Source organism: Aquarana catesbeiana, linkage group LG03 (genome assembly GCF_042186555.1).
Source record: "Aquarana catesbeiana isolate 2022-GZ linkage group LG03, ASM4218655v1, whole genome shotgun sequence".
NCBI classification, from domain to species: Eukaryota; Metazoa; Chordata; class Amphibia; order Anura; family Ranidae; genus Aquarana; species Aquarana catesbeiana.
Window position 1 is genome coordinate 575,617,584 of NC_133326.1, and position 12,717 is coordinate 575,630,300.

Consider the following 12,717-nt stretch of genomic DNA (forward strand, 5'->3'; position numbering starts at 1 on the left):
CTTTAAAAATTTCATTTTGTGCAGGGACTGTTCTAAGCACGGGAAACATGCGCCACTTTACAGGCATACTATAGACACCCCCCAGGTACGATATTTAAAGGAATATTTCACTTTTTTTTTTTTTTACTTTAAGCATCATTAAAATCACTGCTCCCGAAAAAACGGCCGTTTTTAAAAATTTTTTTTGCATTGGTACATGTCCCCTGGGGCGGGACCCCGGTCCCTAAACCCTTTTTAGGACAATACCATGAAAATTAGCTTTTAAAATGAGCACTTTTGATTTTGAACGTTCAAGTCCCATAGATGTCAATGGGGTCCTAACGTTCGTGCGAATTTTCCGTCCGTTCGCAGGTTCAGTGTTCGGCTCATCCCTAGTGCAGACGATGTCGTCGATGATTTTGTCTCTCATTGCAATAGTAACCCATATGGCCTCAATTTTACCCATGTTATGGATAAGGACAAACTAGCATTTTTAGACCTTGACCTTTACCATGCCAGTAATGAAATACATGCTAAGAATTTTTTCAAACCTACAGTAGGAAATTCTTTACTACATTATAAGAGCTGTCACTACAAAAAATGGAAAGACAATATTCCCAACGGACAATTTTGTCGACTACGGAGAAACTGTACCAAAATATCAGATTATATAGCACAAAGTCACCTACTTAGAAATAAACTCAAAGACAAAGGTTACCCCGAATCGTTAGTTGATCAGGCCCAAAAATACTATCTACAGCATACACCTTTGGCCCATCAAAAAAATGATGAGAGTTTTAACCAATCTGGGTGTTTCATCACTAGGTTCCACACCAATTTCTCCAAAATGAAGGCAGTCTTCAAGAAGCATTGGCCAATTCTTCTTGAGGATCCATACCTCCATCCAGTCTTGCCCAATTACCCCAGAATTACTTATAGAAAGGCTCCCAACATTAAAAATAAAATTGCACCTAGTAAACTAAAGTCCATAAAGGAAACTACACCAGCACAGGCCCATATGATTCCACTTAGGGGCATGTTCCAGTGCAAAAAAGCTATGTGCAAAACCTGTAGTTTTGTTAAACATGGAAAGAAACATTTTTCCACAAAAGGAAAAACTTACACGTTGGGTGATTTCTATAACTGCGGTTCTGATTTTGTGGTATATGGCCTTAGCTGTCCCTGTAATCTCATATATGTGGGACGTACCATACGCCCACTAAGACAAAGTTTTGGCGAACACAGGAAAAAGATAGAAGGTGGTAGGGACAAACACAGTGTCCCACTCCATTTTTGTGAACATCATACTAAATCCACAGAAGGTCTCGAAGTATGGGTCATAGAGCAAATACCTAAAAATCTTCCTGCAGCAGAAAGATTTTTATAGACTATGCGAACGAGAGACCTTCTGGATTTATTCTTTAGACACTTTAAACCCTGGTGGAATTAATGAAGAGTTGGAAATCTCTACCATTTTATAATAATATTGGCTTTTGCTTCTGTATCCCGTCCATTTTTAAAATATTAATAGGCAATAATAATAAAAACAATACTTTTGATGACCCAATATAGTAATAATAACAATAATTTTATTGATGTTATTTTAGCCATCTATCATTTCTAGTGGCCCTACATATTGTGTTTATGCATGTATATATATTCATGTGTATATATATATATATATATATATATATATATATATATATATATATATATATATATATATATATATATATATATATACATACATATATACATATACATACATATATACACACATACATACACACACATGTTAAATCTGTTTATTATCTTCATAATGTCTCTCCCTACCCCTGCTATATTTAATCATGTCCATTTAATGTAGTTCTTAATAATTTCAACAACAACATTTAAATTTACTGTGTGTAATAATATGCATAATTTTATACGTTCTATTTCATTCTACCTATTTATATTTTATATCTTCCCCACCCCGTTTTACACTTTCCGATTTTAATTCTATATATATGTATATGTATTTGTGATAACACATATAGATCTATTACCCAGCATTTAAAGAAAACGAACATAATATAGGCAAGTTACAATTTCATATATTGTGCATGCACATTTTAATCTCCTCCTTCCTCTTTTTATCCCTTTATTTAAGATGTCATAGTTATATTTCTGCATTATTAATTTTAACCACTAAGTGTCAGTGATGAGAAAGCATTTTAATAGGCTGCAAAAAAACCCATTTCCCTTAGCTTGAGAAAGGAGCGCGCCCCACAGCGCATGCTCTGAAACGCGTGGCTTAACGGCAGTACAGCCCATACCATTGACTCTGCGTTCCAGCCCTCCACTCGACTGCCTGGCTGAGGTGCAAGCCTCGTTTTGGATCACGATCGTATCCCGGAAGTCTGCGCCGAACACACAAGCCGACAGCGTAAAGGAACAAGGCTCCCTTCCACCGGAAAACTGCAGAGATCACCTATGGCTTCTACTGCAATTCCTCATGCCGGACTAACATGTCGCTACATGTGAGTGCTTTTAATGGAATTCTGTCATTAAATAATACAATCTTACTAAGAGGCGCCTTTTTCTGTTTTTCTTCTTTTTTTACATATTGGAGTGGCTTCACCTCCCCTTACAAGGCTGCCCTGCTAACAGACTGTATATCTCTCACAAAGAGCTATAAATTGCTCAAAGGACTATTCTGATGATATGCATTGTGGTTTATTGTTTACATTGAAACTTGCACTGCTATCTGTTGTTGTATTTAATATTGAGTTGGCAATTTTTTTATTTGAGAATCTTGCAAACAAGAAACACATTCCAACTTTTTTTTTTTTTTTTATACAAAAATACAAAAAAATAAATATTATACATACATACATACATACACACATACATACATATATACATATTTCCTTTTTTTTTTTTTTTTAAATATGCATAACATATTGTATATACGACTAAACATAATAATAATGGCTTACTTCAACCTATAATATATGAACAAAAGGGTTTTTTTTTTTTCAACCAAGAGGAATATCACTGTATTATATTATACTATATACATATATCACTAAATAGCACAGACATCTTCAACAATTCTACACATTACTTAACTTGATTAACATTCAGACCAAGAAACATAGATTATCATGTGTATGTAGCCTTTCTTCAAAATTATGTTTATCCTTGAAAATCTAAAGGAGTGTCCAGAGAGAAAACAGGGAAAGAACCCAACACCCAGAGATCAACAAACAGCAGCTACAGGCCTGATATTCCTCCACGCCTTTATCCAGACCCTTTGCCGCCATCTGTCTTTCTCGAGACCCCAAATTTTCCCTACCTCACCAAGAATCTCACACACCACCACTGGAACAGGAAGGATTTTCTGCCGAAGGGATAACTGACACCGTGCATTCCAGGTGTAATATCGGACTACTAAGCTGACTAGAAAAAGAGTGTCGAAATCAAATCCCTTGCGATTCTGCAATGCTCCATACACCCACTCAGCATAAGACATGCAAGGCAGGAAAGGAATATTCAGAGCCCTCCCCACCTTTTTATAGACTTCTATATTGAAAGGGCACTGAAGCAAGAAGTGGTCCATGGTTTCCACTTCACCCTGACACTCCACTCTTGGACAACCACGATTGTCGAAAGAGCGGCATTTCACGTTCCCCCTCACATAGAGCCTACCGTGAAAAGCGAGCCAGGCCTGGTCCCTAAATTATTAGGGAATCCGCTCAGAATTTATTAAACGTAAACCCTCCCTCATAATATGACCTAGGCAATCCCTTAAGGCCAGTGGCGCATGAAAGACAGTACCCATGATCTTCTCCCCCAGGAGTCTCCTAGGAAGGGACCTGATATCCTCTGCTGTCACATGCCACCGTTTAAGAATTTTCAGGCACAGGGCAACATAAGCCGGGAGCTTACCATGCTTGATCCTTAGGCTTTTCACTGGCCGGCCACTCTCCCAACAGCCCAGAAAAGGTGTAAACCAGATCTGGAAAATACCTACCCATCCAGGCGGTCTCTCTGCTAGCATGTTACCAAAATTGTGTTTCAAAAACATCAGAGAGAAGAACACAACCGGGTTGACCATCCCTAGGCCACCCTTCCACCTAGATAGGTAAGTCACATTCCGCTTCACAAGATTCAGCCTGTTCCCCCATAATAATTGGAAGAAACAACTATAAATCCTGGTATAGCAAGACTCTGGCAAGATGCAAACAAAGCTGACATACAAAAAAGGTAGGAATCAAGTAGGTCTTAATCAAGTCCACCCTTTCCCTCAAGGAGAGCCGCCACCCTTTCCAGCATTTCACCTTGACATCAGCATCATTCAGCCTGGCTTCCCAATTTGACTTACTGTAATTATCAGGGCCAAACTCAATGCCTAATACTTTGACTTTCTGCTGAGGCCTCGGGAAGGTGTCCGGAAGTGCAAAGCTCTCACCTCCCTCGCTCATCCAAAAAACTTCACTTTTATCACGGTTGACCTTGGAGCCTGATGCCTCGGAATACTGCTCTATAAGTAAAACCACCTCCTGTGCCTCCTCTGTCCCAGAGATAAAGACAGAAACGTCATCAGCATAGGCTACAACCCTCAAGGGCGGCTCACCAGTAATGCCCACCGGCACCCCGCACAACGGTCCGCTCTCTAGCCTTCTGATAAACCCACCCTCCAGGCCATACTTGTCAAGGAGAAGCCAGAGGTACTCATGATTGACACGATCAAAAGCCTTCGCCTGATCCAGTGCCAGCAAATACTTTCCCCAGCCTTCAGCCCTGCAACGTTCCAGAGCCTCCGGACAGCTAACACCGCTGAAAAAGTGCTTCTGCCCTGGACCGAACAGTGCTGCTGACGAGAAAGCAATCCGTCTGCCACTGACGACAAGCGCCAGAAAATTATCTTCGCCAGAATCTTTCTATCGACATTGAGAAGGCTAATGGGGCGCCAATTCTCAATCAGAGGGATCCTTGCCTTTTGACAACAGAATCACAGCAGATTGTCTCATGGAGGGAGGGAGCGAACCCTCCTGCAGACAGCCGTTATCTTGTGGAGGTATTTAAGGTACCAAGCTGGAATTGAAAATCTTATAAAATTCAGCCGTCAATCCGTCTGGCCCAGGGGTTTTCTTAATAGCCATACCATCTATAGCTTTGACTACCTCTTCTGCTGTGATTCCCCCTGTCAAACTTGCAAGCGGAATGTTATTTCCCAGACCTGGTGTAGAATCCAGAAAACTCGACATCTTTGCCCGATCGAGGTACTTCTCCCCCAGAAGATCCACATAAAAAGACCTTGAGACCTCCAGGATCCCTGACCTGGATTTCGTCAAAGAGCCCGTACTATCCCTTAGCCCAACAACCGTCTTAACTGCTGTGCTTTGTTTGCAGTTCTGATAAGGGCCGGGCGAGTGATATTTCCCGTAGTCCCTTTCCAGAACCAAAGAAGCGTGCCGGTCATACTGATACTTCCTAAGGAGAAGTTTCACCTCAGAGATTGCCCCGGAATCTCCACCACTCGAGACAAGGCGATCAAGTTTTCTCCGCAGCTGCTGGTAGGCAATGTACTTACCAAGCTGTTTCCTTTTTCCTATGGCCTTGAAAAACCCACTAATCCGGCTTTTGGCAAGCTCCCACCACTCCGACTTACTGCTGCAGAAATCCAGGATGGTTACCTGAGCCTGAAAATAATCCTCAAAAGATTGTCTTACCTCCTCGTCATCCAGCAGAGCCGAATTCATCCTCCAAATACCCTTTCCTTTAGGTGGTATATCTGAAGCATTGAGAATCACAGACAGCAAAAGGTGATCAGAAAACTCCACCATACGACACTCAGGAGCCGAAAAGGCAGAGTCCCCTTTTAAAAAAAAACCTATCTATCCTGCTCTCACAACTGCCTCGCCTAAATGTGTACCCCGTGCTGTCTGGGCAACGCTTAATATGCGCATCTTCCTGACCTGCTTCCCTGGCTATCGTATTAAGAAAAACGCTATCATATCTCAGGCTGTCAGTGGAGACTTTCCTGTCTTTGGGCCTAGTAACGGTGTTAAATTCACCTCCAAAGACAACTTGCCGAGGTATAAAAAGGAAAGGCTTAATCTTTGTAAAGAGGCATTTCCTTTCCCATCTAGTCTGTGGTCCATAAATATTTATTAAACGCAGATCATGCCCCTTCACAGAGATGTCCAGGACCATACACCTTCCAATCTCTACCTCGATAACCTGCCGACACGTTACCATGCCAGTAAAAAGTACTGCAACTCCGCTGTAAGGCTCAGCCGCAAGAGACCAGAAGGAGGGCCCACGCCTCCACTCCCTCTTTGCCAGGTGGACATCGGCAAGTCTATTTAGCCAGGTCTCTTGCAAAAATAAAATATCAGCATCCATCTTGCTGAGCAAAAATAAGGCCATATTACGAGCCCTTACAGATTTTATGCTGGCAACATTAATCGTTGCCAACTTTATCGGAGTGGGAACTGCCATCAGGATGATTGAGGTAGGCGTTTCTTAGCCTGAGCTCCCTCCCCCCTTACTGGAGACCTTGACCTCTTTAGAGAACACTCTACCTCATCTTCCTCCATCTGAGACACGGAATTAGAAGACTCCTCCTCCCCCTCAGATAAGGACCCAAACTTGTTTCCCAGCGGTAGATCATCTACCTCTAAGGATGAAACCGAGGAGGCAGAGGTCAGGACTACCTTATTCCTCCTTTTCCCCACCTTGGTCCACTCTCCCTCCTCCCCTGAAACATTACCCTGAAAGACCTCATCTACATTATTAGCAGTGGCAACTTCCCCCTTCTTCACCTTAGAACCTCCACTAGAGGTTTTACCAGTGGCGTAGCGTGGGGGGTGCAGGGGGTGCCGTGGCCCCGGGCGCGACATTTAGGGGGGCGCCAGTATGTGTCACTGGCTGCCTCCTCCTAATTTCTCGATCCTGTGTCCCCGGCCCGGCGGCCATGTTAAGTGGCCGGTGCCCTGTGATTGGGCGTATGGGGGTCATGTGAGGCGTAGGGCTGGCCTGTCCTAGATCGCTCCTGAAGTCCCGCCTCCTCACATGACCCCCCATACGCCCAATCACAGGGCGTCGGACACTGAACATGTCTGCAGCCAAAGTGCAGGGGAGAGAAGAATGTGAGCCGCTGCTGTGTTCTCCTCCTCCTCCTCCGGATCGATGCAGCCAGGATAAGAAGGTGAGTGAGAGTCATGTTACTGGCCGGGGGGGGGGGGCGAGAGAGAGAGACTGTAGGCAGGACAGTGTAGTATAGTATAGTGGTTAGTATAGTGTAGTTTAGTATGGAGGTCAGTGTAGTGTAGTGGTCAGTATGGGGGTCAGTGTAGTGTAGTATAGTGGTCAGTGTAGTATGGTGGTCAGTGTAGTGTAGTATGGTGGTCAGTATAGTATGGTGGTCAGTATAGTGAACAGTGTAGTATGGTGGTCAGTGTAGTGTAGTATAGTGGTCAGTGTAGTATGGTGGTCAGTATAGTATGGTGGTCAGTATAGTATGGTGGTCAGTATAGTGAACAGTGTAGTATGGTGGTCAGTATAGTGTAGTATAGTGGTTAGTGTAGTATAGTATAGTGGTCAATATAGTATAGTGGTCAGTATAGTGTAGTTTAGTATGGAGGTCAGTGTAGTGTAGTGGACAGTATAGTATAGTGGACAGTGTAGTATGGTGGTCAGTATAGTGGACAGTATAGTGGTTAGTGTAGTATAGTATAGTGGTTAGCATAGTGGTCAGTATAGTGTAGTTCAGTATGGAGGTCAGTGTAGTATAGTGGTTAGTATGGTGTTTAGTGTAGTGGACAGTATAGTGGTCAGTATAGTGTAGTGGACAGTGTAGTGTAGTATGGTGGTCAGTATAGTGGACAGTGTAGTATAGTGGACAGTGTAGTGTAGTATGGTGGTCAGTGTAGTGCAGTATAGTGGTCAGTATAGTATAGTGGTCAGTGTAGTGTAGTATGGTGGTCAGTATAGTGGACAGTGGAGTGTAGTATGGTGGTCAGTATAGTGTAGAATAGTGGTTAGTGTAGTTTTTTATGGAGGTCAGTAGTGTAGTGGTCAGTATGGGGGGCAGTGTAGTGTAGTATAGTGGTCAGTGTAGTATGGTGGTCAGTGTAGTGTAGTATGGTGGTCAGTATAGTGGACAGTGTCGTATGGTGGTCAGTATAGTGTAGTATAGTGGTTAGTATAGTATAGTGGTCAATACAGTATAGTATAGTGGTTAGCATAGTGGTCAGTATAGTGTAGTTTAGTATGGAGGTCAGTGTAGTATAGTGGTTAGTATGGTGTTTAGTGTAGTGGACAGTATAGTGGTCAGTATAGTGTAGTGGACAGTGTAGTGTAGTATGGTGGTCAGTATAGTGGACAGTGTAGTATAGTGGACAGTGTAGTGTAGTATGGTGGTCAGTATAGTGTAGAATAGTGGTTAGTGTAGTTTAGTATGGAGGTCAGTGTAGTGTAGTGGTCAGTGTAGTATGGTGGTCAGTGTAGTGTAGTATGGTGGTCAGTATAGTGGACAGTGTAGTATGGTGGTCAGTATAGTGTAGTATAGTGGTTAGTATAGTATAGTGGTCAATATAGTATAGTATAGTGGTCAGTATAGTGTAGTTTAGTTTGGAGGTCAATGTAGTGTAGTGGACAGTATAGTATAGTGGACAGTGTAGTATGGTGGTCAGTATAGTGTAGTATGGTGGTTAGTGTAATGTAGTATAGTGGACAGTGTAGTATGGTGGTCAGTATAATGTAGTATGGTGGACAGTGTAGTATAACAGACAGTGTAGTATAGTGGTCAGTGTAGTGTAGTATAGTGGTCAGTATAGTGGTTAGTGTAGTATAGTATAATGGTTAGTATAGTGTAGTTTAGTATGGAGGTCAGTGTAGTGGACAGTGTAGTATAGTGGTCAGTGTAGTGTAGTGTAGTATGGCGGTCAGTGTAGTGTAGTATAGTGGACAGTGTAGTATAGTGGACAGTGTAGTGTAGTATGGTGGTCAGTATAGTGGACAGTGTAGTGTAGTATGGTGGTCAGTGTAGTGTAGTATAGTGGTTAGTATAGTGGTCAGTATAGTGTAGTTTAGTATGGAGGTCAGTGTAGTGTAGTGGACAGTGTAGTATGGTGGTCAGTATAGTGTAGTATGGTGGTCAGTGTAATGTAGTATAGTGGACAGTGTAGTATGGTGGTCAGTATAATGTAGTATGGTGGACAGTGTAGTATGGTGGACAGTGTAGTATAACAGACAGTGTAGTATAGTGGTCAGTGTAGTGTAGTATAGTGGTCAGTATAGTGGTTAGTATAGTGGTTAGTATAGTGTAGTTTAGTAGGGAGGTCAGTGTAGTGTAGTGGACAGTGCAGTATGGTTGTCAGTGTAGTATAGTGGTCAGTGTAGTGTAGTATAGTGGACAGTATAGTGTAGTATAGTGGACATTATAGTGTAGTATAGTGGACAGTCTAGTATGGTGGTCAGTCTAGTATGGTGGTCAGTCTAGTATGGTGGTCAGTCTAGTATGGTGGTCAGTCTAGTGTAGTATAGTGGTCAGTCTAGTGTAGTATAGTGGTCAGTCTAGTGTAGTATAGTGGTCAGTGTAGTATAGTGGTCAGTATAGTGTAGTATAGTATAGTGGACAGTGTAGTATGGTGGTCAGTGTAGTGTAGTATAGTGAACAGTGTAGTATGGTGGTCAGTATAGTGTAGTATGGTGGTCAGTGTAGTGTAGTATAGTGGACAGTGTAGTTTGGTGGTCAGTGTAGTGTAGTATGGTGGTCAGTGTAGTGTAGTATAGTGGACAGTGTAGTGTAGTATAGTGGTCAGTGTAGTGTAGTATAGTGGTCAGTGTAGTGTAGTATAGTGGTCAGTGTAGTGTAGTATAGTGGTCAGTGTAGTGTAGTATAGTGGTCAGTGTAGTGTAGTATAGTGGACAGTGTAGTATGGTGGTCAGTGTAGTGTAGTATAGTGGTCAGTGTAGTGTAGTATAGTGGACAGTGTAGTATAGTGGACAGTGTAGTGTAGTATAGTGGTCAGTGTAGTGTAGTATAGTGGTCAGTATAGTGTAGTATAGTGGTCAGTGTAGTGTAGTATAGTGGTCAGTGTAGTGTAGTATAGTGGACAGTGTAGTATGGTGGTCAATATAGTGTAGTATAGTGGACAGTGTAGTGTAGTATAGTGGACAGTGTAGTGTAGTATAGTGGACAGTGTAGTGTAGTGGACAGTATAGTGGTCAGTGTAGTATAGTGGACAGAATAGTATAGTGGTAAGTGTAGTGGACAATGTAGTGTAGTGGACAGTGTAGTGTGTAGTGGTCAGTATAGGAATCAGGTAGGTCAGTACTATTGTATTTGAAGGGACTCAGGGATAGCTAAAAGTTCGCAGGTTAGGGGGCGCAAATTACTTGCCTTGCCCCGGGTGCTGACAACCCACGCTACGCCACTGGGTTTTACGCTGCCTTAGGGAAGGCCCTGATGAAGCTGCCAACTCAGATCTGCACAAATCTGCCCCTTTGGCAGCCTCAGCCAATCTGGATGACTTATTTACTTTTGGAATACTGGGCACTTGAAACACTGGGGAAGAACAAACAACAGAAGTAGACACAGACACAGTAGGGAGCACAGACTGGGGAGCAGACACAGTAGGGATCACACCTTCAGGCTGGGAAACTGACACCTGGGGGGGGGTCCTCAGGACTAGCTGAAACAGCTTCACCAACCCCTTGCTGCCCCCCACGTTCCTCCTCCTCCATCCTCAGAAGTTCTTCCATCACCTCTGGCTGATTATGGAGGGCTTTAGGGCAAAGACTATAGGGGTGACCTAACTTGTTACAAAGATTACAATGAATACTATTGCAGTCTTTTGCAACATGCCCTGAGCCCTGACAGAGGGAACATTTCTGCACAGAACATGAGCTTGAAAAATGCCCCTTTTCACCACAGCGATGACACAACTTTGGTTGCCCTGCATAAAAAGTAATAATCCTGTCACGACCTATAAAGGCAGACGAAGGGATGTGCTTAACAACATTACCCGTGACATGCAGTTTTACCAACACCGTCCAACCTCCTGTCCAAATCCCCCTATCATCTACAACTTTCCTCAATGGAGCCTGGACATCAGCATATCTCCCCAACCACACCACCAGATCTGCAGCAGGAATGGACTCATTGCGTACTAGAATGGTGACGTTCTTATATAATGGCTGGCGAGAGATTACTTTGGGTGACAAACCTGCCCATTTTGGGGACTCCTTCCACCTCTGCTCATACCTCTCCCAAAAGACATCTAATCCTTCCGCCTTGACAAAGGAGAGGTCATACTCATATGACCCAACTGGGCTGATAAGGGCAAAAATCTCCTCTGCTTTAAAACCCATCCCCAGAATACGGTCCACCACATCTCTCCTATTTGGGGGGGGGCCTTCTCCAGTCCACCTCAATTGGACCACATTGCGGCGTTTAAAGGAGCTACCAGATGGTGTCAGATTGGCCTGACCTTCACTCACATCAGTCCTAGTGACCACAGAATAACTGGCCCTACTCACCCTTGGGACAGGTGCAGCCACCGCTGCAGCATAGGAAACTGCACTCCTTGCAACATCCCGCACATCACTTTTAGTTACAGACCCCTCTTTAGATAAGTTAGAAACAACATTATTATCAACAGATGGAACAGAGACTTCTGACACAGAAATATCATCTACATTACCCTTGGTAATTCTTACTTCATTACCAGTAACTAAAGGGTTACTAACAGTGGAGATGTCTTTATCAGCACTCTTCACAGCAGAGTCTGCACACCCCTCACTGGCTCTCTGTACACAGGTGGGAGTCTCAGCCAGGAGATGAGCTTGCTCTCCACTGCCCTCTACAGCACTATCTATAGGAACTACATCTCCATTATGTTGTATAGGCAAATCTTTAACAAAAACGGCTTTTTCAGCAAACCGATGTTTCAAAGGTTTTGGGGGGACATCACTATCCTCTTCTTCATCCTCAGATGATCCAGACACGGCAAACTTGCGACCATGCAAAGGGGATTCCATTTCTGTGATTAACTTAAGCATTTCTGCTCCCTTCACAGGCTCAGATGGATCATCTTGCTCCATAGCCTCCTGCTGCGGTGACAAGGGCACAGAACTTCCTTGGCCCAGTGGCATACTGGCAGTCAAAACACCTGACTGCTGATCACCCGCAGCCTGTGTGCCAGAGCTTTCTCCACTTTCTGCAGGCATACTGATACTTGGCTCAGAATGTAAAGATTTTCCAGCGTGCTGGCCAGAAACACAGTCCAAGCCCGAAGAAACTTTTTTGCTTTGCACTGACCTTTCTTTCTCGCACTCCAGTGATGCTTCTCCTCCACTGGACTCTATGGTCCCTCTGCGCATTGTACGGAAGCGATCATCATTGCATAGCTGCCAACTGTCCCGAATTTCCCGGGACATTCCCGGGACTTGGACTTCATTCCCGGATTTGTGATGTCCCGGGAAATGTCCCGAAAAATTCGGTTCCGGTTTTTGAAACCGCCGTTGCCGCTAGAGGTCGGCGGCCGGCGGAGACATTGTCTCCGCCGGCCGCCATTTTGTTGAAGTTCAGGAAGACGGCTGGGGGGAGGCTAGACGAAGCTTCTGCGTCGCCGCCCACCCCCTGCCCCGCTCCGCCTCGGCCCGCCTCGGCCCGCTCCGCTCCGCCTCGCCCCGCTCCGCCTCGGCCCACCTACCCCCCGCCCCGCTGCCAGTCTGATA